Genomic DNA, 25,580 nt, shown 5'->3' with positions numbered 1-25,580 from the left:
TTTTCTTAACATCAGGTAATTAAAATAGCTGCAAGTCCAAAAATAAAATGACTTTTGGGGCATCCATAACTTCTATTATAATAATATGGTTTAATTATCTAGGTTTTCTTTATCATTTTGAAGATGAAGAAATTGAGATCCTGAATAAGAAATAGTTTTCTCTGCATCCCACACTTTGTCCTAAAATCTACATTCCAGCTACTCAGAATGATGCTTTTAAAAAATAGAGCATGTGGCCAATGTGAATAATATTTTCACTGTTTTTTTTTTTTTTTTTCTAGAAATGATCATTCACAGCACTGGAAGGAATAGCAAGTTTGAACCACATCAAGAAAATCGGATCTTGAGTTCTACGAGGGTCAAATATCCCTTCATTCAGTCCCAGCCTTAAAGACCAGGGGATTTCACTAGGAAAACCCAGTAGGGAAGCCATGATTAGGGTGCCAGCTGCAGAGAGATATACGTGTGTACGTGTTAATGGAATAGTTATGGGGACAGACACACAGAGCATGAACACTCAGTGTTTCTGGTGACAGGCTCACAGAAGCGCTCTACTTTCCTCACCAGGCTTTTCCCCCAAGCCAACACCCACACTCGAGCTGCTTCTGTGTGCTCTAGGACTTCTCTCTTAGTAGCTCTCAAACACGGCTGTGGGTACCTTTTACACAATTAGGGCTTTACATTTAAAAAAAAATCCTCAGATAGAACCTGTCAGAATTTTAAGACCTTCTCCTTCTCCCATACTCCTTCTCTTCATATGTACAAACTACAACCTTGTTTGATTCAATTTATGAAAACCAGGACAAAAATCAGAGTATGAGTATCATACTTTCCAAATAATTCCCAAGCATTCCCTCTAAATGACAGTGGATGGGAGCCCTACCATATTGCTTTGGGGACAATTAACCTCTTGACAGAAAGACTGAGTTTTAGAGAGAAATTTAATAGTGAGGTTTGTTAGAGGGTCACACCCACCGAAGATCAAGTAGGAGGAATACAGATGAAGAATCTGCAGTGGTCACTGCAAAAGCAAAACATCTTTTAAGTCAATGTAATAGTAAAAGAGAATTTCAAGAATAGAAGGAAATACCGTCTATAAACTCACCCTAACCCAAAAATTATTTTTATCAGAAATAACAGAGATTTTGAGAAGACATTTTTTTCTCATGTAACTTTTCATGACACATCAACAGAGAAGGGTTATTAACCACACTCATCCTAGTTAGATAGCTATCCATTAGGGTTTCCTCTCAAGTCTGTGTTTATTGTTATATATTTTTTAAGTTCAAAAAGATAAACACTTAAAAAAAAGTCTCTTGTTTTCTGGTTTCATACATTAAGTGTTCACTTTAACTGGTTTCTAGTCTCCAAAATAATTTTTTAAATGATTGAGGTAAATGAGCCCTGGGGCTTAAGATTGGTTGGCTTAGATACCATAATCATCTCACAGTAATTGATAATATATTATTGACGGTGATGATCAGGAAATGCTGAGAGATGGACAGTGAGGGAAGAGAAAAAAGATGGGAAGGAGGAACATTGAGCAGCTGGGAAGAGATATGGGTGGGAAAGGAATGAAGGTTGGGGATCAGAACAACCCAGAGAACATTAGATGTTTTACAGTCACAATTCAAGCATTGGAAGTTCGATTGTCTTGTGAGGACTGCTAATTCCAGGTCTGGGCAGACCTTGGAACTCCATCTCACAGCTATTGCCTGCCAACGTCCTTATTTTACAACCACGAACTCATGGAAGCCACTCCAATGCTCTATCTGCTGTTTAAACACCTCCTCCCCACCCCACCCCCCACTACTATTCAGGCATAGTCAAAAAGCCTCTGCTTATTTAAAGCTTATTTATAGAACTAAAATCAGGTTATTTCAACTCCAACTCTGATATAACTAATAGTTTTAGCTTCCGCCACCACATTTCTGACAAGCGATGCTATCCTACATTGACTTGGACTGGTTTGTGTTCCTCTACCCTAGTCCTACTTAATCTTTTAAAAGAAGTTCCTCTATTACCCTCTATTACCACCTGCTGGGAGTGAGGTCATGACCTCATTTGGTTAGCAGTTCCATCACAATGCTACATGTGCTATATTTTTAACGTATATTCCTATTTCCTCATCTGAGTTCCAGGACTCTTTGGGGACAGTAGAATGTCCTATATACATTTTTATACTCCCAGTTCAAGCACAGGGTCCAGCCTGTAAATACTTATTGATGATTACTGCTTGGATGACAGTTGCCTTCTCTTTTTTATCAGGACATAGAAGGGTGAGAAACTGACAGAGATGTACTGATTTCTCAGCCTTAACCCTGGCTGGTACTGAAAGCCATCTTCTCGCACTTGTTTTTGATAAAACTAGACCAAATCCTTCTTAATAAGTAATCAAATCTTTGCTGACATCTGTTTCAACTGATGGATCGGGTGAGCATCTTACTGAAAGTTCTGATGTGGTTAATCTCTGTCCCAGAATCCACAGAACTATTCCCATTATCTAGGAGAATGGTACACGACAAACACTTTCTTCTCACTAGTTTGTTAACTATTTACCTCCAGTAGAGCTAATTTCGATCTCTGAGAGAAATCAAGATGGTATATAGTTCAAGGATCTAATCACAGAAAGGTCAAGAAATTGAAGCCTGGAAGGTTTGTACCTGCTTTATCCTTTTTCTTTTAACGAGATGACCTTATATCACTTTGCAGGTATAGTAGAACCTAATGTATCCATTCCTTATCAATTTGGAATTTGTGAAAATGTCTCATATGCTCTAGATTGCTATTTGTCTGCATTATCTGGGGAGAACAGGCTTTCCAAACGGGTTCAATTTACAATGCTCCCAACACTCATCAGCCTCATTGCCCGCCCTTAGAGAACCAGCACCTGCAAGGCCCTTCCTCCAGGTATTTTTATTTTAATAATTTTCACCTCTTCCCTTTGTTCCTTTGGTCTTAGGAATGGTTACTGCTGATTGCACTTGCAACCTCTGTAAATCCTTTGCATTCTTTGGTTTGCTTTTTCAGTTCTGCAATATCTAGTTAACAATTCTTTGTTAAATTCACTCTGTTTAAATAGCTGGTGTCACTTCTACATCTTGGTTGGACCGTGACTGATATAGAGCACACATATTCTCTTGTGTATTTGGAGGTAACAGAAATATTTTAAATTCTTTAATGTATGTTTTTTACCTTTTAAAATTTCCACCAAATGTGTCCGAATTAGTAACATGTTCTAGAAATCATATTTTTCCTTCAACAATAATCTGTTTACCAGGCTTGATGCTAATACTTTAAGACAAAAAAAAAAAAAAAAAAATCCACAGATCTCCATTTCCAGCAAGTGAGAGTTGATATTGTTCTGTTTCCCTGTCCCCCCGCACCCCAGAAAGAGGGGATGACTTGGAACAGGAGTATCCTAGTCAGCCCCACTCTTGTGACACCTTCCAAATCACAGGAGGGGGCAACACAGGAGACTGTAGTCATCATCTCCCCCAGGAAGTGATCCTGGGTCTTTCTTGCTCTTGGCAGGGGAGGAGAAGCCCCAGTGGGAGCAGCAGAACTGATTTAAATATTCCTTTCAACATTGCTCAGCATGAGCACAAATGGCTTTTAGGGACAGAGAGACTTTGGCTTGAAGTTGGCTATTCTGAGGTCAGAGGAAAGTTTCTCCCTTGAGAACTTCTGTGCTCAGAGCAGTGATCATGTGCCATTACTCATTTGATAGTTACTTTTGCTTCTCTATCAGGTTTGTTTTTTTTTTTTTTTTTTTTTAAAGATTTATTGATTGATTGATTGCTATGTTGGGTCTTCGTTTCTGCGCTAGGGCTTTCTCTAGTTGCGGCAAGCGGGGGCCACTCTTCATCGCGGTGCGCGGGCCTCTCACCGTCGCGGCCTCTCTTGTTGCGGAGCACAGGCTCCAGACGCGCAGGCTCAGTAGTTGTGGCTCACGGGCCTAGTTGCTCCGCGGCATGTGGGATCTTCCCAGACCAGGGCACGAACCCGTGTCCCCTGCATTAGCAGGCAGATTCTCGACCACTGCGCCACCAGGGAAGCCCTATCGGGTTTTTTTTTTTTCGTCATTACGGAATGGTATCTTTTGCAGGGCAGAAGTTTTTAACTTCAGCGAAGTCTCATTTAACAATTTTTTCTTTCATGGGTGTTTTGGTGTTGTGTCTAAAAACTTATCATCAAATCCAAAGGCACATAGATTTTCTCCTATGCTTTCTTCTAGAAGTTTTATAGTGCTATGTTTTACCTTTAAGTCTATGATCATTTTGAGTTAATTTTTGTGAAAGGTAACAGGTGTCTACCTTTTGGGTTTTTTCCCCATATGAACATCCATTGTTCCAGCACCATTTGTTGAAAAGACTATCTCTTCTATATTGAACTACCTCTGCTCCTTTTTCAAGGATCAGTTGACTGTATTCATGTGGGTCTAATTCTGAGCTTGCTATTCTGATCCAGGTTCATTCAAGTTTCAGATAATGTTTATTAAGCAATTAACAAATAAAATTAAGAGAATTCTGCTTAGGTACAAAGGGAAAAGACAAAGCCACTGCTTCCAGCAGCTCTCAGTCCTGATAAAGTAATCATTCACAGTAGAGTTTAGTAAAGAATACAGTGGAAGTACTAAGAGTTCCCAGAACACAAACATATAAGGCATCCAACCATTTCTTCCCACCTCTGTCATGACTGTTTCCATTTGGGCCCAAGGCACTACTATTTTTCACCTGGATTTTTTAAGTTGCCTTCTAACTAGATTCTCTGATACTGGTCTTGCCTTCCCTTTAAAAGAAAGTGGAATTATGTCATTGCTCTGCTCAGTCTCCAGTGGACTCCCTTCTACCTTAGAGTAAAAGTCAACGTCCTCTCCATGGCCTTCATGAGCGGGATCCCATCATGTTCCTGCCCTCATCTCCTATTCTCACCCTCCTGTTCTGGCCTCTCTGGCCTCCTTGCTATTCTGTTAAAGTGCCAGGTGCTCTTGTTTTAGGACTGGCATTTGCTATGCTCTCTGCCAGGGAAAATCTTGCCAGATATCCATACGTGCCCCTCCCCCAATTCTTTTAGATCTTGATACAATCTATGCTATCAGTATCTATTACCTGCTCAGTATCTTAGCTCTTCTTTTGCAAAAAAGTTATCCGTCTCTCCCCAGTAAGTTCCATGAGGTTATGGAATTTTATCTCTCCTTCTCTCCCTTCCTTCTCCTCTTCCTCTTTTTTCCCCTGTGGTGCCTAGAATAATGCCTGGAATATAGTATGAACTCATAAAATATTTAATGGAATGAAGGAATAAAAGCGTGAAAAAAAATAGGGACACTGGGGGTAATCCCAGTAAACTATCAGCTTCTCAAGGAAAGAGGAGCTTATAAAAGCCATCATTGATTCTCAGTGCCTAAGCATGAAACAAATGCTGAATAAATGAATGAATGAAGAACAATATACTCAAGTAACCACTTACAGTTGGGAACACTGAGGCACAGAACTTTAGATTTCTTACCCCTGTAGTGGCAGACATGGCCTGTGAGACTACAGGGATATTTTTTTTCTTTTCATTGCAACATTTTAAGACTATAATCTCTAAATAAGATGAACTAATTGAGTCAAGGGAATTAATTAGATGCCAGGAGAAGGCTTCATGGGTTAGAATGTTTCTCAGTAGGACTTTGAAGGAAGGGAGCCTCAATTAAAAGGTAAGAAAAAAAGAGTTCTTCTCCCTTCCAAATTCCATATCTTGGCTGAGAAGCTTGCCAGTGTAGGAGTGTGCACCAGAAGGTCCTGACAGCAGTCTTGACAAGTGGCCATTGTGACCTTTGCTTGCCAATTAACAGAGGCTAAGAGGGTAGGGGCTGAATGGATTTAACATCCCAGCAAGCCCTTCTTCTATTTGCATAAAAAAGCAAATACTGGTAGATTAGGAACCTGAGGTACCTAAGACGTGGAAGCAATTTTCTCAGACGTGGGCACTTCTCAGGGAGCACCAGAGATTACCTGGAGAACGTTACCCTTCTCGGGGTCCTTTTCAGAGGATCTCTCTTGGCCCAAGCTGGAGATGCCCAGCCCAGCCCAGCTCTTCCAGGAAAAAGTGGAAAAAGGGTGAGATGTAGCTGACTCTGCTCTCAGAGCTCTCCAGTGTGTACGGTGGGTGGGAAATGTCGGCCTCGGTACCTCACTCAGTTCAATTCAAAAGCAAGTGGCTGTGGAACTGCTATAATAATATCACTGAAGCTCTCACTGGTGCTTGTGCAGGTAAACGGGCATGGCTGTGTCTGGTCTCTCCGTCAAATGGCATTTATAACTTTTCTTTGTATTAACTTTTTGGCTGAAAACATATGCCATCAGAGAACAAATAATACTGACTTTCAAGATTTATATAACGAATTCCATATGCCTTTGACAATTCTATCACATTTTTAGGCAGTTACAAAAGACACTGTTTTCTTATAGGATGTCAGGATAGTAACTTGGATAGTTGATGGGTGTCTTGTGAAGTATATAAAAGATTAGAAAGCCAAAAACTAACTTCAAATGTTTTTACCAAAACTGGTCAAGGAAAAAATGAGGAGAGATATTCTTTATCATGATACCTCAGAGTAAAAAATGCTGCTCTGTGGTTAACAAAAACCTTTTTAAAAGTTTATTGTCTATTAGTAAACCATTACTGTCTTAAACATGTTCTGAATTTTCTCTTTAAATTTGCCATGCTTATCATTATTCAGTGTACTTGATTAAAAGTACATCTTTGGAATTTCAGAAGCTTGATGAAATGGATTCATCACTCAATAAAGTACAACTAAGAAAGAATGGAACATTTTTTAAATTGAATTTTTGTTTTGTAATTTTATACTTTTATACATGTTACAAGAGAAAAAAAGTTTTCTCTTTAGGAGAAGCGTCATGACACCAAATCTCCTCATCCAATATTTCCACTCAAAGGACCACTGAGTAAGTCAACTTCTCTTTAAGACCTAAAGGGATGGAAAGAGTGACTTGATTTTTCACTGTGCGCGGTCTGACTGACAACACTGAATTTTTCTTTGCATATGGATACATTTTCTTGTACTTACAAAGAGGGGGGGGAAAAAAAGCTTGGAACTCTTTCTATTCCCTCTGAGGGTTCTTCTCTTTCTTCTCCTCCTCCATTTGGCTGAAGGAGCAAAGATGAATGTGAATGGTTATTAAATAATCACTTGTTACAAGTAACTGATTAGAATTTGGACTATGTCAACAGTGGTTGCTTGCCAGCCTCTTGGCAAAGCGCTAATCACGTTAGGTTTTGGGTAATCAATTTATTCTAATACAAACCATATTGGATGATTGAGATTTTATGCCTTTTTATTTCCTTTAAGCCGCTTTCTGAACCAAATGCTTATTATTTTGAAATGCAGCCAAATTCTGGCCACCACAGGAGTCCAGTGTTAAGATGGAGCTCCTAGCACTTTAGATATTTTCTTGGCTTATGCAGACACACTTAGAAAATTGGACCGAAAAGTTATGTTTCTGATTTTCTCTCTTAGCTGCTGATTATTCGAGTTTCATTAGGATAGTGACAGTAACTTTTTAATCTATGGAATATTTTTCTGTAATAAAAGCTTCCTCTTCTTGTTTTATTTTGTCTAAATTTTAGGTAAACAAAGAGTACCCAAACATTTAGTATTCGAATCCAGTAATAAGCAGCAACCATGGGGTGGGTGGAGCCCCAGAGAAAGGAATAAAGGCAGAGTTTTCTGGGAAGATATCATGGAAATTGACAACGAGCAATGCAGAGGATTAGAAGAGTGATCAGGCTGAGAGGCTGAGCATAGAAGTTATTTAGGGCTTTCCATGGGAATGAGGCTATTAAAAAAGTCATGTTCTAAAGGTTACATAAGGATGTCAACAAGCCGAATATATTAAGATATATTCGGCAGCAGAAGAAAGACAGGAACTTCAAATGAGCACCTGTTGATGAGATGGAGAGGTGACTAAGGTTTGAGAGAGGTGGCAAACGAATGTCTGCAGGGGGTAGGCAGGTGACCTACATGTAGGGATGCTATTAATAGCGTTTCCCTGATACGGTACCAACATTTACCAATCAGAACAGACGCTGGCCACAGAGGTGGAGCAGGGTGCAGTAGGTTCCTTGTGACAGCTGGCCTTTCTCCTTTATTTCCTGGATCTTGGGGAGATCTGAAGGATCCTCAGGGAGTGGGGATGGGACAGCTGCAGAGGCAGGGATACGTTTAGAAGGCACAGGATAGTGCTGATTTACCAGTATATTTAATAGTCTAACAACTCATTGGGCTAAACTGTACTGGTGGATTATCAGCCCTTCCCACATGGGTAAAGTGGACTCCATGAAGCTACAATAGAGAGTGGTACAGACTGTGCTAAGCCTGAGCAGCGACGCCACTCTTAGCTGCAGTCCAATGGATTCTGTGTTCATTGGAAATCTCCTTTTTAAAAACTATTCTTTAACCCTGCGTGGGTGAAATAAAACACACCTGCAGTGCGATCATATGTCATCCTTTGTCATCATATGAAACTTTATACTCAGGTGTCTATCTTAATAGCTGATGCATTATAACACCAATGTCTCAGGTAAGAAACCTCAGTTGTTTCTGACCTATTCATTCATTTCTCCATTTTCTTCATTTATTTACTCAATACTACTAGAGATTATCTTTGTTCTTCATGTTTTATCACTTACTTCCTAATATCTTTCTTAAGCTATCCATCTCCATCTCTCAACTAACTTCTCAGAATAGTATCTGAGCCTGTCTTTCCGACACTTTGACATCATACAGTAATTCCAAAATTCATTTGCTTTTTTGTTTATTTAATATTTATTGGACAACTTCCATGTACCAGGGACTCTACTAGGTGTTGATATAAGACTCATAAGATAGTCTCTTCTTACTGCCCTCAAGGAGCTTACTGTCTAACTCAACTCAACTATCCACTGATGAAGTATTATCAAATTCTGGTTGACATCATCTTACTCAATCCTTGGAGATGCTGATTGAATGGTCTTCTCTCTTTTTTGTTTTTCACCTCCCTCTCCTCATGCTAACATAGTGATTTCCTCAGCATCTCACCTCAGGTCCTTGTTCTTGTTCTGTGTTTCAAAGTCCTTATTGAGCTACCTTGGCAAACCTCATCTCTCCAGTACCTTCATATCTATCTCCCTTCCCTTTGTGGTTTTTGGACTTGCTTGCTCAATGCAAATCCTCCTCAGCCCTCCCAGCATGCACAGGTCTCCAGCTTCACCAGGAACGTTTTCCCCAGCCCAGTTCATGAAGGCCTGTGGCTTTCTCTGAGCTGCTGCCTGGATCAAATTTCATCTGGGGGAGATTTGTGCCCCTTTGCTCTTGGCTGGTACCTAACAAGTTTCCTAAAGGATCAGGTATAAGATGAAATACCACATCCAGTAGTGGAAGGATGCTGCTTAAAAAAAAGAGTAGTAGGGCTTCCCTGGTGGCGCAGTGGTTGAGAATCTGCCTACCAATGCAGGGGACACGGGTTCGAGCCCTGGTCTGGGAAGATCCCACATGCCGCGGAGCAACTAGGCCCGTGAGCCACAAGTACTGAGCCTGCGCGTCTGGAGCCTGTGCTCCACAACAAGAGAGGCCGCGATAGTGAGAGGCCCGCGCACCGCAATGAAGAGTGGCCCCCACTTGCCGCAACTGGAGAAAGCCCTCGCACAGAAAACGAAGACCCAACACAGCTAAAATTAAATAAATAAAAATAAATAATTAAAAAAAAAAAAAAAAAAGAGTAGTAGACACATCAGACTGACTTAGCAGAGGGAACTGAGGAGAAAGACAAAAGGAGAGAAGGGCAAGTACACTTTTTCTATGTTTTAAAGGAAAGGCCTTCCTTATGTAAACTTCCTGGAAGCTGTGAATAGTGGTGAGTTCTGAGAGCAGCACTGTGCAGGCCAGACCACAGAGCTGGTCTGGTTCGAAGGCTGGGGAAATGATGCCTTGGGTTCCATTCAAAGTCACTTTCTCCTCAGTCTACTGCCAAACTTGCACACAGCCAAACAGAGAAGACACTAGGGAAGGTTAAACATGAGCAGATGAGGCTTCTCAATAACTCCTGCTCATAGTCATGTGGTCAATACTGTTGATGTGGAAATGGGAGACTGCCAGGACCTCTGACCTGTTCCTGTTGTCCTTTAAGGATTAGAATGAAAGAGGGGGCTTGTTAGCATTCAGGGATCCGCTTACTTCCATACAAGGAAATTATTGCTTTACTGAATGTTTTGTGTTCAACTGTGTCCCCCTGCAAAAGATATGTTGAAGTCCTAACCCCAGAGGCCTCAGAATGTGACCATACTTAGAAACAGGGTCTTTACAGAGGTTATCAAGTTAGAATGAGGTCATTAGGGTGGGCTCTATCCCTATGACTAGTATCCTTATAAAAAGGAGAAATTAGGACATAGAGACAGACACAGGAGGAAAATGATGTGAAGATACACAAGGCTAAGTATGCATATACAAGCCAAGGAATATCAAGGATTGCTGGCAAACAACAGAAGCCAGAAGAGGCTAGAAAGGATTATCCCCTAGAGCTGTAAGAGACAGCATGGCCCTGCCAACATCTTGATATTGGACTTCTTGCCTCCAAAACTGTGAGACGATACATTCCCTTTGTGTCAAGTCATCCAGTTTTTGGTGCAACTAATACTCCTTCTTACTTTGTCAGCAGTCCCACATCAGGTCTGCCTATGGCTTACCACAAGCCATATAATAAAAGATAGGTTTCTTCTGCTTAGAATATGGAAAGAACCACTGTGTTTTGCAGACACATTTGCACACAGAGGCAGTATTTGTCTATAAGCTAGTAATATATAACACCTCCTCTGTTATTCTATAGCAGCACTGTCCAATAATATAGTTACCACTAGTTATATGTGATTCTTTAAAACTCAAATTTAATTTAAAGTAATTAAAATTATTAAATTAAAAATTTAGTTCAAAGAAAGAAAGAAATGAAAAAGGAAAAAAAGTCAATACAGTTAACTTAACCCTGAAAATGTACTTTGATAAATCTGAAGGGATGCTATCACCTTGAAATATTTTAGAGGTGGGAGTATGAATTTCAACACTCACTGTACTGACAGTGGACCAGGATGCTGGCAAATTGAGAGCTGGGTTGATTGAACTCTAAATAAATCAGCCTCTGCTGTCTAAACTATAGTCCCAGTACAAAATCTAACCAAGTCTGGGGAATAATTTAGGAACATTTAAAGTCATTAGGATCATTAGATCGGACTCGAGCAAAGCAAAATAAACAACTCTCCAAGCCTGATTTGGAACTAGTTCTTCTACTGCCTTCTAAGTCAAAGTGAAATCCTCTGAGTTTAAGTATATTACAAATGTTTTTCTTTGTTGGGCTATGTTTATTCTCATTTCTCTGTTTTTTCAGTGTTCGTTCCATTGTTTTCTGTACCCTAATTACTCACTGTGTTAGAGCCATAGGACTGTTAAATACTGAATTGTCTGGTTCCGGCCTGCAGTCCGGAACTCAACTAATCAGACTATCTATACTTCTGTGTTCTAGGTCCATCCTTCATGGGAACATAATCATCCTAGGACTATACCTAGCAGTTTGACATTGCACCATGATTTCTCTTGCCCCCTCGTTTTTCATAATAGCATGTTTACATTCTTTCCAAACCTTTGGGTCAGGGTGCCATTTAGTCTGCTCCTGTGATCTCTAGTTTGAATTTTCTTTGTCTGGGCTATGGGGAGGGAGACTAAATTTCCCTTTTTATTGTGGTTAGAGGGTTCACCAAGGAACAATGGCAGGAATGTATTCAATAGCTCTGAGTTCTAAAATCATAGATAACTAAATAATACTTTACAGACAGAGGGGACTCTAAAAATATTCTTAACTGACTGGTTGGCTTAAAGAAATTAACACTCTTCTATAAAAAATAATTTTGTCTGTATTTAAGAGACATGTGGTACTCTAGATTTGAAATAAATTGCTGGAGAAGGACTTCACCCCAACTCTTAAGGGAGAAAAGTCACTATATTTGGCTTTATTGATAACAGTGATTTTGACATTTATTTCTTTTCTTCCACCATTAAAATGTCATGCCAGTTATTTTGCCAAGAGCTACAGAGCGAACGGGGCTCTGATGAAGGCTTATCAGGTTGGTATGATCAAGAGGCTCTCCTGGTCAAGCAGGCTGAGTTTCAGCTGGTGCCCTGTGTGCTCCTTGGGAAGAGAATTGGGCCAGTGAGCTGCTTACCTTTCCAGGGCCAGCCATATGATTATGTGATTGACAGATTACTATGTCAACTAAGAGGAAAGATGAATAGATGAAACAAGAGAGGGAAGTTTAACAGGAGAGCATTTTCTATGTTGAGAGTAGAGAGGTTCTATCACATTTTCAAGCCACCCCTGACCCTAGGCAGTGTGCCCTTCTCCTAAGTATGGAAGATACATGGTGTTTCTCATTTTAAGAAATTCAACAAACAAAAATCTAGAAAAAGAGACCCAGAACATCTTTAGAAAAATAGCAATTATTGAAAAAGACTTTCCAAATTACCAAATAATATCTATGCAGGATTTCTTTGAATAATGAGATTTGGCAGAAATCTCTGTTCTGGCTTTATGCAAATTCATTATTATTATTATTTTTTCTTTTCTACTTGGGTTTTGGACACTTCACTCATGCTGGTTTACAATGGGCTGCTTTTTCTCTTATACTGCGACCCTTATTACAAGTTATAGACAATTCTTGGTCTCTACTCCCAAATTTGGAGCTCCAGCCCACACCTCTTTCTGCGACTTCAGATCTATGTACCCAATCATCTAGGCAGCTTTTCACTTGATAGTCCCATGGACAGCTCAGACTTAACAGTGCCCAAGACTGTCTTTTAACCCCAAATCTAGTCTACCAGTAGTCTTCCCTGTGTCAGGTTTGGGTAATTCCAAAATTCCATCTGCTAAGGCCAAAAACCTTGGAATCAACCAAAACTTTCCTTCTCCCCCACTCCCCCCTTCCCCACGTTTCACATCTACCAGTCAGGATTTCTCTCTGGAAATATCTCCAGAATCTGACCACTTCTTACCTCTCCCACTGCTGCCGTTAGCCACCATGATCTCCCACTTTGATTACTGCAGTGGCCTCCTAGCAGCTCTCTCTTCCCATTTATAGTTTCTTGACCCAGTGGCCAAAGTGTAGGAGCCATTGCAGGGTTTTGACCAGAGGAGTGACAAGACCTGACTTTTGCTTTAAGTCTCCTTTCTCAAGTATTGCTCACTCAATAAGACTTAACAATAAACACTCAGTTTAAAATTACAAGCTACCCTTCCCTCAGCATTCTTAATGCCCTTAGCTCAATCAAATTATACATAGCATTAACCACTTCTAACATAATATATAATTTACCTATTTATCACACTTACTGTTGTCTCTCATCATACCTCCCCTCTCCCACCCCAATAGAATGTAGATATTTGCTCTGTTCACTGATATTTCCAAGTACGGAATCATACATGGCACATTGAAAACATTCCTCATACTTGCTGAATGATTAAAAACAATTTTCTTTGTAATCCAGCCAGGGGTCTTCAACCCTGTGTAGTGAAGTCTACATGTTTTGCCCTCCTCCTAGATAAAGTCTTAACCAGGTCTGTAGCTTTTCTAGTTAAGAGTTGGATAATGAAAAGGCTGTGGGACACTTCCTGTCACAGGGACAGTTTTATTTCAATGCTTTAAATGACCCAGTTCCATGAAACGCTAAGATTCAGACTTTTAGTCATGTTTAAAGTGTTTCCCATCCCCAGTTTCTGAATCCTGCACTGGGGAGGGGAGCATGGATGCTTCTGTTCCATATCCTCACCTTTTCTGAACCCTGCTCACTAGTCCAGGCTTCTGACTCCTTCTGAATTGGGAAGAAGGCATTAAGAAAACACACAGTATCCAGAGATTGATATTTTTACGATCTGTCCTTGGTGTTCATGAGGCTTGGCAAATGTAAACCTAGATCTTTCCCTTGGGATACATCTTGTGGGTTTCTAGGAAACTCCTCCGGTGGGAATCTTCGATAATGACCAGTCCTGTGATGTGGGATGTGGTTGGCCACTTAACAGCACAAACTCTCAGACCTGGAGCATTGGGCCTTCCACCCCACAAGACTCTCTGTGGTAAACCTCTTGAGAGCAAGGTCTTTTGGAAGATGGCTCCAGTCTGGCTCCCACGAGACCCATATATGTTTGAAGAGAATCTCTCCTACATCTTTGCCTGTGTGAAGTGCAGTTTGTTTCCAGTGCTGTCACTTCCTCTGAATGTTTCTCGTTAGCATGACTTTAGATATTTCAGCTGAGTCAGACAGCAGTGCATTGAGTAGTCTCCTGGTATATCCCCACTAGATCGCAAAGCATGGGGGTAAAAGATCCCTCTTCTTCCTTTTTGTGGAAGAGAAGGCGAGGGAGTGGATGCAGAGCAAAATGACAGCTTCTCCAGAGAAATTCTTGCTCTCAACTTTTTCAACTCCAACCCTGTTGGAGCCTCAAGATGGGTGATAGATTAGGGATTGACAAAGGGATGGCTGGGTACCCTCTTTGCAATTCCTGTGGGGATGTCTGGGATCTATTATTTTGCTGTCAGCCTATGGAGAGAACAAACAGGTAGAACAAGCCATAGTTTAGCATGTTCTTACAGTTTTAAAATAATAAAGAAATGAGTTGGTGTTGTCCCTCCTTCAGTTTTGCCCCCGCAGGCTGCTTTCTGGGCTTGGAGCATTCATGAGCCTGGCTCCTCTTCCATTTCAGGTCTCGGCTTAGATGTAGCTTCCCACAGAGGCCTGCTTGGCCTGCCCAGCCTAAGACGGGCCCCTGTTATGCTCTCTTAGCTCCTGCTTCATTTCCTTCATATATTTATTACAGTTTGAAATCATACATGTATTGACAGGATTCATTTCTGTCTTTCCACACCAGACTAATTAGGAGGTCAGTCTGCTTGGTTCATAGTAGCCTCCTTGGAGCCCAGGACAGAACTGAGCATACAGCTCCTGCTCAGAAATGTTAGGGGACCCTCAGTGCTGCCTGGTGTGAATGTGGCTCTGCCGCTTACTAGTCGTGTGCTCTCAGGAAAGTTCTTTTCCTTAGCTGTAAAGTTGGGACAACAATAGTACCAATTATTAGGTGATATTTAAATATTTATAGTGTTTAGAAAAGGGACTGGCAGATACTTTAAAAGTGTTTGCTGTGATTATTAACTCCATAAAGGTGATGCATTATCTAAGTGGTTAAGTTAAATGTTTTTAGGGAACATTCAGTTAAGAAAGGGGAATCGTTCCACTGCAATCCAGAGAGAACCCACCAGTGTAACGTGGTTCAGGGAATGCGAAGGCCCTAATGCCCTGGTGCTGAGAGGTGCTCCCTAGTCCCTGCATCACATAGATCTGGGGAGAGAACATTCAAAATAGTGGTCTAGCTTAGCGGTTCAAGCACAGGCTGTGGAAGCAGACAGATCAGTATCAGATCTTGCCTCTTCCACTTACAAACTCTGTGATATTGAGGAGTTATTCAATTTCTCCAAGGCTTGATTTCTCTTTATTTAAAATGGGTATCATAATACCAACCTCACAGGGCCGTTGTGAGGATTACATGATTTTAGATATGTGATATTATTTGGCTATCATAAATGCCCAAAAAGGCAGCCATTATTAATATTGTTGCTAGTAACAGTAACTATAGCCATAGAAAAACAGTGGGCAAGGACTCTGCACTTTAGAAGTAAACTTTTAGAAATTGCACATAAGACAGTATTTTTTGCAATCAGTGTTGTGACTAGCACGTAACTGTTGGATGTAATCCCATTATGAGGAAATAAATACCTCCCCCCCCAAAAAATCTCAGTATTAGATTAATAAAAATATTTCTATTCCCTGCTTATTTCAAGTAGCACTCACTGCAAGTAGTTCCTAGTAGATAACACAAATCAGATTGCAAACGTGAGGAGTGGTTTGAATCTCAATAATCTCTGGATTTACTTGCACATGAAGCATCTCCCTGTGAAGCGCACTTTGAACTCTTAGTTCTGACAGCACCATCAAAATCAAAGGTGCTGGTGTTATTTCAGCCAAACTCAACTTCTGGAATACTCTCTCCTTACACAAATAAATCTCTCAGTTTTAAATCTGCAAAACATTAACATAAGATTCTCAGCGTTTGGTTTACTGGAAATGATATTTGGATTACTTTAGAAATGCAGATTTCTTGTTAGTTCTATGACAACTGGATGAAAAAGCTAGATTTTTATTTAGAATTTCTTCCATTGATACACTTCTTTGTTTAAATTGTGTACCCATTCATTTTAGCAGGGGGCAAATGAAGTTGAATAAAGACATTCTACCTACAAGATTAACTCTCTATTCAGAATAGTCTGGGAACTCTGTGCCCTGGGGAGAGTAGCACTCAGCAACTCCCCATTATAAGCAGTCTTCATGATTAAACATTTTGAGGACATTCTCTGGGTCCATTTTTTAAAGACAGTTATTCTCTTTGACTATGTATACTTGATGTGATGTCATTTTTTGTTTTCTCAGGGAAGCTAAATAATTAAGCTAGAATTTAGATTTTTTTGTTAGTGCTTATGGAAATTGAAGTACATAATATATTTAGCAGGACTCCAAATCTGCGGTCACTAGTTTGCTCATGACAATCACATGTTTCTGCTGCTCAGCAGAAGCCTGGGGCTATTGTGCTTTCTTTGATCTCCCCAGGATGTACTTCTGAACTGTGGGCTGTAGAGTGTCAGAGAAACTATCCCAACTGTCAGGGAGTCCCGTGGCTTCAGGCAGGGCAAGCCCTTGGGTTGCCTCTTCATCCTGGGTCCATTTCCTGTGTGACCCTTTCTCTCTTTCCACATTTGGTCACTGGGAGTTCTCTAGATTCAGGGAGCCAGAACTCGGGAAATGGAGGAATGTGGTAGAGAAAAGGGGCCTTTCTTTCCATATCTCAGTACAGTGAAATGCCTGGTCAAGGTGTTTGAGAAGAAAGCTCAGCTGCTCAGTTACTCTCCTCTCCTGATGAGCCTTTCCTAGTAAACCTTCCCCCCTTCACCAAAAATTTTCTTCTGTTGCAGAGCCACGGTCTGTAGCACCTGGATGTTGTAAACTGGCAGAAAGCGAATGGACCCAAGGGTGACCAGGCTGAATTATCAATATATATTGCCCTGTGCTATACAGTAGGTCCTCGTTTATCTATTTTATATATAGTAGTGTGTATCTGTTAATCCCAAATTCCCAATTATCTCTCCCCGCTTTCCCCTTTGGTAATCATATGTTTGTTTTCTATGTCTGTGAGTCTATTTCTGTTTTATAAAAAGTTCATTTGTATAATTTTTTAAGGTTCCACATATAAGTGATACCATATGCTATTCATCTTTCTCTGTCTGACCTCACTTAATATGATAATCTCTAGGTCCATCCATGTTGCTTCAAATGACATTATTTCATTCTTTTTTAAGGCTGAGTAATATTCCATTGTACATATATATCTTTATCCATATATCTTTATCTTTATACATGTATATCTTTATCCATTCATCTGTCAATGGACATTTAGGTTGCTTCCATCGGTTGGTTATTGTAAATAGTACTGCAGTGATCATTGGGGTGCATGTATCTTTTTAAATTAGATTTTTCATCTCTTCTGGATATATGCCCAGGAGTGGGATTGCTGGATCATATGGTAGTTCTATTTTTAGCTTTTTAAGGAACCTCTATAATGTTCTCCATAGTGGCTGCACCACTTTACATTCCAACAGTGTAGGATGGTTCCTTTTTCTCCACACCCTCTCCAGCATTTATTATTTGTAGACTTTTTGATGATGGTCATTCCGACTGGTGTAAGGTGATACCCCATTGTAGTTTTGATTTGCATTTCTCTAATAATTAGTGATGTGGAGCATCTTTTCATGTGCTTGTTGGCCATTTGTATGTTTTCTTTGGAGAAATGTCTATTTAGGTCTTCTGCCCAGTTTTTGATAGGGTTGTTTGTCTTTTTGATATTGAGCTGTATGAGCTGTTTGTATATTTTAGAGATTAATCCCCTGTCGATCATGTCATTTGCAAATATTTTCTCCCATTCTGTAGGTTGTCTTTTCATTTTGTTTATGGTTTCCTTTGCTGTGTCCCTGTAAATTTTAGAATAACTTCTATGTCTACAAAAATATTGTTGGGATTTTGGTAGAAATTGCTTTAAACCTGTAGATCAATTTGAAGGGGAATTGACATCTTTGAGTCTTCTAATCCATGAACACAGTGTGTCTTTCATTTACTTAGTTCTTTGATTTCATTCATAAGCGTTTTGTAGTTTTCAAAGCCTGTTTTCTTAGATTTACACCTATGTATTTAATTTTATTGGAGTGACAGTAAATGGTATTACATTTTAATTTTAGTGTCTCTGGATTCATTACTGGTGTATAGAAACATAATCAATTTTTGTATGTTTATCTTGTATCCTGTGACCTGGTTAAATTAACTTATTTCTAGTTTTGTTTTGTTTGTTTGTTTGTTTTGTAGATCCCCTGGGGTTTACTATGTAGAAAGCCGTGTCATTTGCAAAAAGGGAGAGTTTTACCTCTTACTTTCTGTTATACACACTTTTAATTTCCTTTTCTTGTCTTATTGCGCTGGCTAGAACTCCCAAGTGCTATGTTGAAAAGAATGGTGACAGCAGACATTCTTGCCTTGTTCCCAATCTTAGGGGAAATATTCAATCTTTTACTGTTAAGTATAATGTTAACAATAGGTTTCTTTAGAGATGCTCTTGTCAAGTTAGGGAAGTTTCCCTCTAGTCCTATTTTTGATAATTTTTATCATAAATGAGTGTTGCATTTTGTCAAATGCTTTTTCTGTATCAAATGATATAATTATTGATTTTTCTTCTTAGCCTATTAATATGGTGGATTGCATTGATTGATTTTTGAATATTGAATCTGCCTTGTATCCCTAGAATTAATTTCATTTGGCCATGTTTTATAATTCTTTTTATATATTGCTGAATTTTATTTGATAATGTTTTGTTAAAGATTTTTGTATCTGTATTCATGAGGGATATTGGTCTGTAGTTTTCCTTTCTTTGCACTGTCCTCTGGTTTTGTTATTGGGGTAATACTAGCTTCATAAAATGAATTAAGAAGCATTCTTTCCTCTTCTATCGTCTAGAAGACCTTAGGGAGAATTGGTGTTAACTTTTACTTTATACACTTGATAGGATTCTCCAGTGAAACAATGTGGGCCTAGAGATTTCTTTTTGTGGAGTTTTTAAGTTACAAATTCAATTTCCTTAATAATTACAGGGCTATTAAAATAGTCTGTTTCATACTGAGTGAATTGTGCTAGCTAGTGAGTTTTGAGGAATTATTTCATTTCATATAAATTGTCAGATTTAGGTGTGGAGAATTGTCCATAGTATTCCCCTATTATCTTTTTGATGTCTGCACAGTCTGCAGTGATATCTCCTGCTTTATTTATGATTAGTAATTTGTGTTTTCTTTCTTTTTCTCTTTGTCTATTTTATTAGAGGACTGTCAATTTTATTGATCTTCTCAAAGAATCAGCTCTTTGGTTAACTGATTTTCTCTATTGTTTTTGTAATTTCAATTTTATTGATTTCTCCTCTTATCTTTATTATTTTCTTTTTTCTCCTTGCTTTGAATTTATTTTGCTCTTTTCCTAGGTTGTTGAGGTCAAGGCTTAGATGATTGATTTGAGGCTTTTCCTTTTTTCTAATTGATGATTTAGTGCTATAAATTTCTCTCTCAGTGCTGCTTTAGCTGTGACCCACCAATTTGATACATTGTATTTTTCTTTTCATTCAGTTCAATGTACTTTTTGATTTCCCTTAGGATTTCCTTTTTGACCTATGGATTATTTATAAGTGTTTAATTTCCAAGTGTTTAGAGATTTTACTCTTATCTTTTATTGGTTTCTAGTTTGATTCCACTGTGGTCAGAGAACACACCCTGTATGATTTTAATTCTTTAAGGGTTGAGTCTATCTTGGTTTCATGGGAGGTTGAAAAGAATGTATATTCTATTGTTGGATGGAGTAAAAATGTCATTAGATCCTGTTCATTGATGGTATTATTGAGTTCTTCTGTATCCTTTCTGATTTTCTGTCTAGTTGTTCTATCAATTGTTGAGAGAGGGGTGTTGAAATCTCCAACAATAATTGTTGGTTTGTCTATTTTCCTTTCAGTTCTATCAGTTTTTGCTTCACATATTTTGCAGTTTTGTAGTTTGTCACATACACACTTAAGACTGCTATGTCTTCTTGGTAACTTGACCCTTTTATCAATATATAATGTCTCTCAGTGTCCCTGGTAATTTTCTTCATTCTAAAGTATATTTTATATGATATTAATATAGCCATTCTTGCCCTTATTTGATTTATGTTTTTCTGTCCTTTTACTTTCAACCAGTCAATATACATTATATTTGAGGTTTCTTTTAGATGACATTGAGTTGGGTCTTTTTTTTCTCATCAAAGATTTAGTTTATTGTTACAAAATTTAAAGTTTTGACAGCTTCAATTAAATTTTCCTATAGACCATAATATTTTATTTATTTATTTATTAAAAAATTTTAATTTTATATTGGAGTATCGTTGATTAACAATGTTGCGTTAGTTTCGAGTGTACAGCAAAGCAATTCAGTTATACATATATAAGTATCTATTCTTTTTCAAATTCTTTTCCCATTTAGGTTATTACAGAATATTGAGCAGATTTCCCTGTGCTATACAGTAGGTACTTGTTGGTTATCTATTTTAAATATAGCAGTGTGTACCTGTCAAGCCCAAACTCCCAATCTATCCCTCCCTCCACCCATCCTGCCTGGTAACAATAAGTTCGTTCTCTAAGTCTGTGAGTCTGTTAATCTGCTCAGCCAGTCTATTTAGGTATGTTTAGACCATTTATGTTTAATATAATTATTGATATTTTAGGGTTTAAGTCTGCCATTTTTTTCCTGTTTGTTCTTTACATTTTTCATTTCTGTGTTTTCTTTTTCCTGACTTCCTGTGGTTTACTTGAACATTTTCTAGAATTCCATTTTGACTTATCTGTAGCATTTTTGAGTGTATCTTTTCATAGACCTTTTTTAGTGGTTGCTCTAGGTATTGCATTGTATATACATAACTTACTTCATTGACTGGTGTCATCATTTTACTAGTTTGAGTGAAATATGAGAACTTGTTCCCTTTTATGTCCTTTTATCCTCCTCATTTGCCATATAATTGCCTTAAATATTTCTTCTATTACAGCAGGGGTCCCCAATTCCCAGGCCACGGCCTGTTAGGAACCAGGCTGCACAGCAGGAGGTGAGCTGCTGGTGAGCAAGTGAAGCTTCATCTGCCGCTCCCCATCACTCCCCATCGCTCGTGTTACTGCCTGAACCATTCCCCCCCACTCACATTACCACCTGAACCAACCCGTGCCCCTTGGGTCCATGGAAAAACTGTCTTCCATGAAACCAGTCCCTGGTGCCAAAAAGGTTGGGGACTGCCGTATTCCAGGTAGTACCACATAAGACAATGTTACAATTTTTGCTTCAATTGTTAACCAAATTTTAAAAATTGAAGAAGAGAAGGAAAGCCTACTGTATTTACTCATATTTTTACTTATTGTGCTCTTTCCTCCTGTATGACCTACCAAGGTTTCTTCTTGTATTGTTTCCTTTTTGCTTAAGGATTTCCTTTAGCCATTCTCTTAGGGTACTTCTGCTGATGACAAATTATCGTAGTGTCCCTTTGTCTGAGAATGTCTTGGTTTTCCCTTCATTCTTGAAGAATATTTCATTGAGTATGGGATTCTTGGTGATAGGGTTTTTTTCAGCACCTGAAAAATATTGTGCAACTTCCTTCTGTTCTTCATGGTTTCTGATAAGAAATCAGATCTCATTCTAATTGTTTTTCTTCTATAGATAGGTATTGTTTTCTTTGGCTGCTCTTGAGATATTTTCTCTGTCTTTTGTTTTAAGAATTTTAATAATGATGTGTTTTGGTGTGAATTTTGGGGGGGATTTATCTTGTTTGAGTTTCATTCAGATTCTTGATTCTGTCAGTTTATGTCTCTTGCCAAATAAGAAGTTTTCAGCTATTATTTTTTTTGCATGCTTTTCAGCCTCATCCTCTTTTTACTCTCCATCTAGGACTACAAGGACATGGATACTGGATATTTTGTTATAGTCTTACAAATCCCTCAAGCACTGTTCATTGTTTAGCCTATTTTCTCTTTTTTTTTTCAGATTGAGTAATTTATATTGTTCTATCTTCCAATTCACTGTATCCTTTCTGTCTTCTCCATTCTGCTGTTGATTTTATTTATTGAATTAAAAAATTTAATGAAGTATAGTTGATTTACAATGTTGTGTTAATTTCTGCTGTACAGCAAAGTGATTCAGTTATACATATATATACATTCTTTTTCATATTCTTTTCCATTATTGTTTAATCTCAGGATAGTGGATATAGTTCCCTGTGCTGTACAGTAGTACCTTGTTGTTTATCCAGCTGAACTTTTTATTTTGGTTATTTGTATTCTTCAGTTCTAAAATTTCCACAGAGTTCTTCTTTATATCATCTTTATATTCCATTGATGAGATGTTCTATTTATTTGCTGGGTTTTTCTTTTTTCATTTGTTTCAAGCGTGTTTATAATTGCTTATTGTAGCATCTTTATCATGGCTGTTTTAAAATTTTTTTCAGATACTTTTAACCTCTCTGTCATCTTGGTGATGACATCTGTTGATTTTTTTTTTCTTATTCAGTTTGAGATATTCCTCAAGTGATTTTCAATTGAAACTTAAGACATTTTTGTATTATGTTATGAGACTCTGGATCTTATTTAAATGTTCTGTTTTCACTGGTTTTGCCTGATGCCATTCTGGTAGGGAAAGGAGAAGTTTGCCTTGTTACTGCCAGTTGCAAGTGAAAGTCCAGTTTTCCCACTCAGCCTCCATTGACATGTGAGAGAGCTGCCTCCTCATTACTGTTGGGTGAGAATGAAAGTTCCTGCTCTCCACATGGTCTCCATTGACACCATGGTGTGGTGGTCTTATTAACACTGGGTGATAGTGAAAGTCCTGGGTCTCTACTGGACCTCCTTTGATGCCACCCCAGTGGAGAAATGTTTGGGTGCCTTGTTACAGCCTTGCTAAGGTGGAATTCTGGGCTCCCCCTTTGCCCTTTGCTGGCATGGGTAGGAGTGGGGTTATAGTGTTTCTGTGTTGTTTGGTAGAGTAGAATGGTTATTGTCTAAAATGTTTCTCTATTGCTAGGCTTTCCCCTCTCCTGATTCTTTGACTAGAGAGAGCAGACTTTTGTTGAGACTTCTTTGGTCTGTGCCTATTGTCATTTCTGAGTTGGTAGCTTCTTCAGCTCAAAGTCTGGTATATCTGAGGCAAAAAGAAAACCCACAGAACTCATCAATGGGTTGCTCCTTGGGTCCCAAGGTCCTTAGCCAATCTGCCATACTCTCTCCATCTTTCAGAGTTTTCTTATGTTTGTTTTATATATAATACATGTTTAAATATGTTCATATTTATATAGCTTATATAAATATATATTCATATTTATATATGTTTTTTTATATGTAATGTCCAGAGTTTTTAGTTTTTCTTGGCGAGAGAAATAAGGAAAAGTACATCCATTCCATCTGTCCAGATGTGGAAGCATTCCTCATTGATTTTTAGGATTTCGTCTAATATCCAAATATTTACACTTTTTCTCTTACTTGTATGGCAAGTATTTTCTCTCAGATGTAACTTTTCTTTTAATTTTGCTTTTGAAGTCTTTGACCATTTCGTTCATAGGAATTTTTAAGGAGACTCTTTTTTGTTTTTTTTTAAATGTGTGAGAGAAAAGTAGACAATTAAAATAGAAAGAAATATGACTGGCTAACAACTGGTATATGAAATTTGATATCAATGAGTTCAATCTGAAGAAAAATGATGGAATTATAGGGATGCTACAGATGTTAAGGTTCAAAAATGTAAAAGCCCCGATGAAAAAAATTTAGTGAAGTATCAGTCAATCCATGGTTTCCTGTGCTAATAAGGAACTTTAAAAATATATGCAATTCTGGAAATTTTTTCATCCTACTGTGACGTCTCTAATTGTTAAAAAAAATTATAAATCAAATTTTACAAGGAATATCATGGAGATGTTAGAGATTCTTTTAAAACTAGAGATGTACAAAATCTGTTTTATTATATTTTTGCTATTTTTGTGCAATTCACGAAAGAGACAAAAAATTAAAACACCGAAAGTACTTAGATAAGAATTCCTTTTTTAGGTGTAGAATTCTAAGTACTCTAAGTAAGATAAGTAGTCTCTGTGAGAGGTAAATGGTCTTTTTAGGGTATAATAGAACCATACTGTAATTTACTAAATGCATCAAATTACTAGGCCCCATTAAAGAAAGAAATATTATCTAAATATAAGTTTCCTTTTAAGATAATGGCTTACTTTTCATGTTTCCCAAGATGCCTTCAGCTGCTTATGTGTTTTTAATATGTAGTATTAATTTTGCAACACAATGCTCTTGAGAATTCGTAGCATATCTAGTTTCCCCAGAAAAGTATTTTAGAGGATTACGTTGCTTGGTTTTGTGTTACTGGCCTCACATAATCACATATACTGTATTATTTGACTGGATGAAAATAACCGTGGAAGGTTTGGGAAATTTTATGGATGGTAATGCAGATATCTATTTCACCATTGTATCTGCAGTTGGCATTCAATTTCTCCAAGGAAAGGGGACATAGGCACTGGATTAATCTCTAAACCTAATTTCAGCATTGTTCATAATAAAAAGTTACTCAAACTATAAACTATCAGGAAGATTACCTTGATTCATGTTTGCATCTACCTGTCTATTTTCTGAGACAGTTGTTAGTGCAACATGAAAGATGGGTAGGACTAATAAAGACAAGCAGTTGACTGGATTAGCCACAGTTGGCTGGAAAGTTTTCATCTCAAGTTATAGAATCTGAAATACCAATCAAATATCTTTATGTCATGATGTAGGTATAAAGTAAAAGGAATGATAATTACTGAATTGTGGAAAAGTGGTGATATAACTGAAAAGGAACATTTCTTAAACAAACAGTATGTCTCACTGTACTGGAATATGGTATTTGAATAGAGAATTTTAGTTTGGAATCATATGGCCATTTTTTATTGGTAAAATATTAACAATTTCATATGGCTCAATCAACACAAATTGCCTAATGTGACCATATATATTAGGCAAAACATTTTAGAATAGCAAAATCCTAGGTTGTGATGGGTGAGTAGGGGTGAGGTTGGGGAAAGTAGGTGTAGTGTGTTGGATCACATGATACAGGAAACAAAAATTCAACTCTTCTGAACCACAGGAGAGCAAGTTTTAAAATGCTGAACTTTACTTCTAGGCCAACTATCAAACCTTCACCTCCACTCCACCCTCACCAGCAACTCTGTGCAGATGTGTTCAGAGGTGTGAGAGTCAATCAACCCAGAGGAAGAAGAACCAATCATTCCTAGCATGATAGGGATCTACAAATGGTGCTGAAAC

At 38.3% G+C, this 25,580-nt stretch overlaps 1 pseudogene; it reads right to left on the bottom strand.

The window, feature by feature from the left end:
• Positions 1 to 8,082: 8,082 nt before the first annotated feature.
• The window catches only part of LOC137760728 (solute carrier family 52, riboflavin transporter, member 2-like), a 45,038-nt pseudogene continuing 27,540 nt past the window's right edge, over positions 8,083 to 25,580 (bottom strand).

This window comes from Eschrichtius robustus, chromosome 3, assembly GCF_028021215.1.
Source record: "Eschrichtius robustus isolate mEscRob2 chromosome 3, mEscRob2.pri, whole genome shotgun sequence".
In the NCBI taxonomy this organism is placed as follows: domain Eukaryota; kingdom Metazoa; phylum Chordata; class Mammalia; order Artiodactyla; family Eschrichtiidae; genus Eschrichtius; species Eschrichtius robustus.
This window is presented reverse-complemented; position numbering and strand designations above follow the sequence as displayed.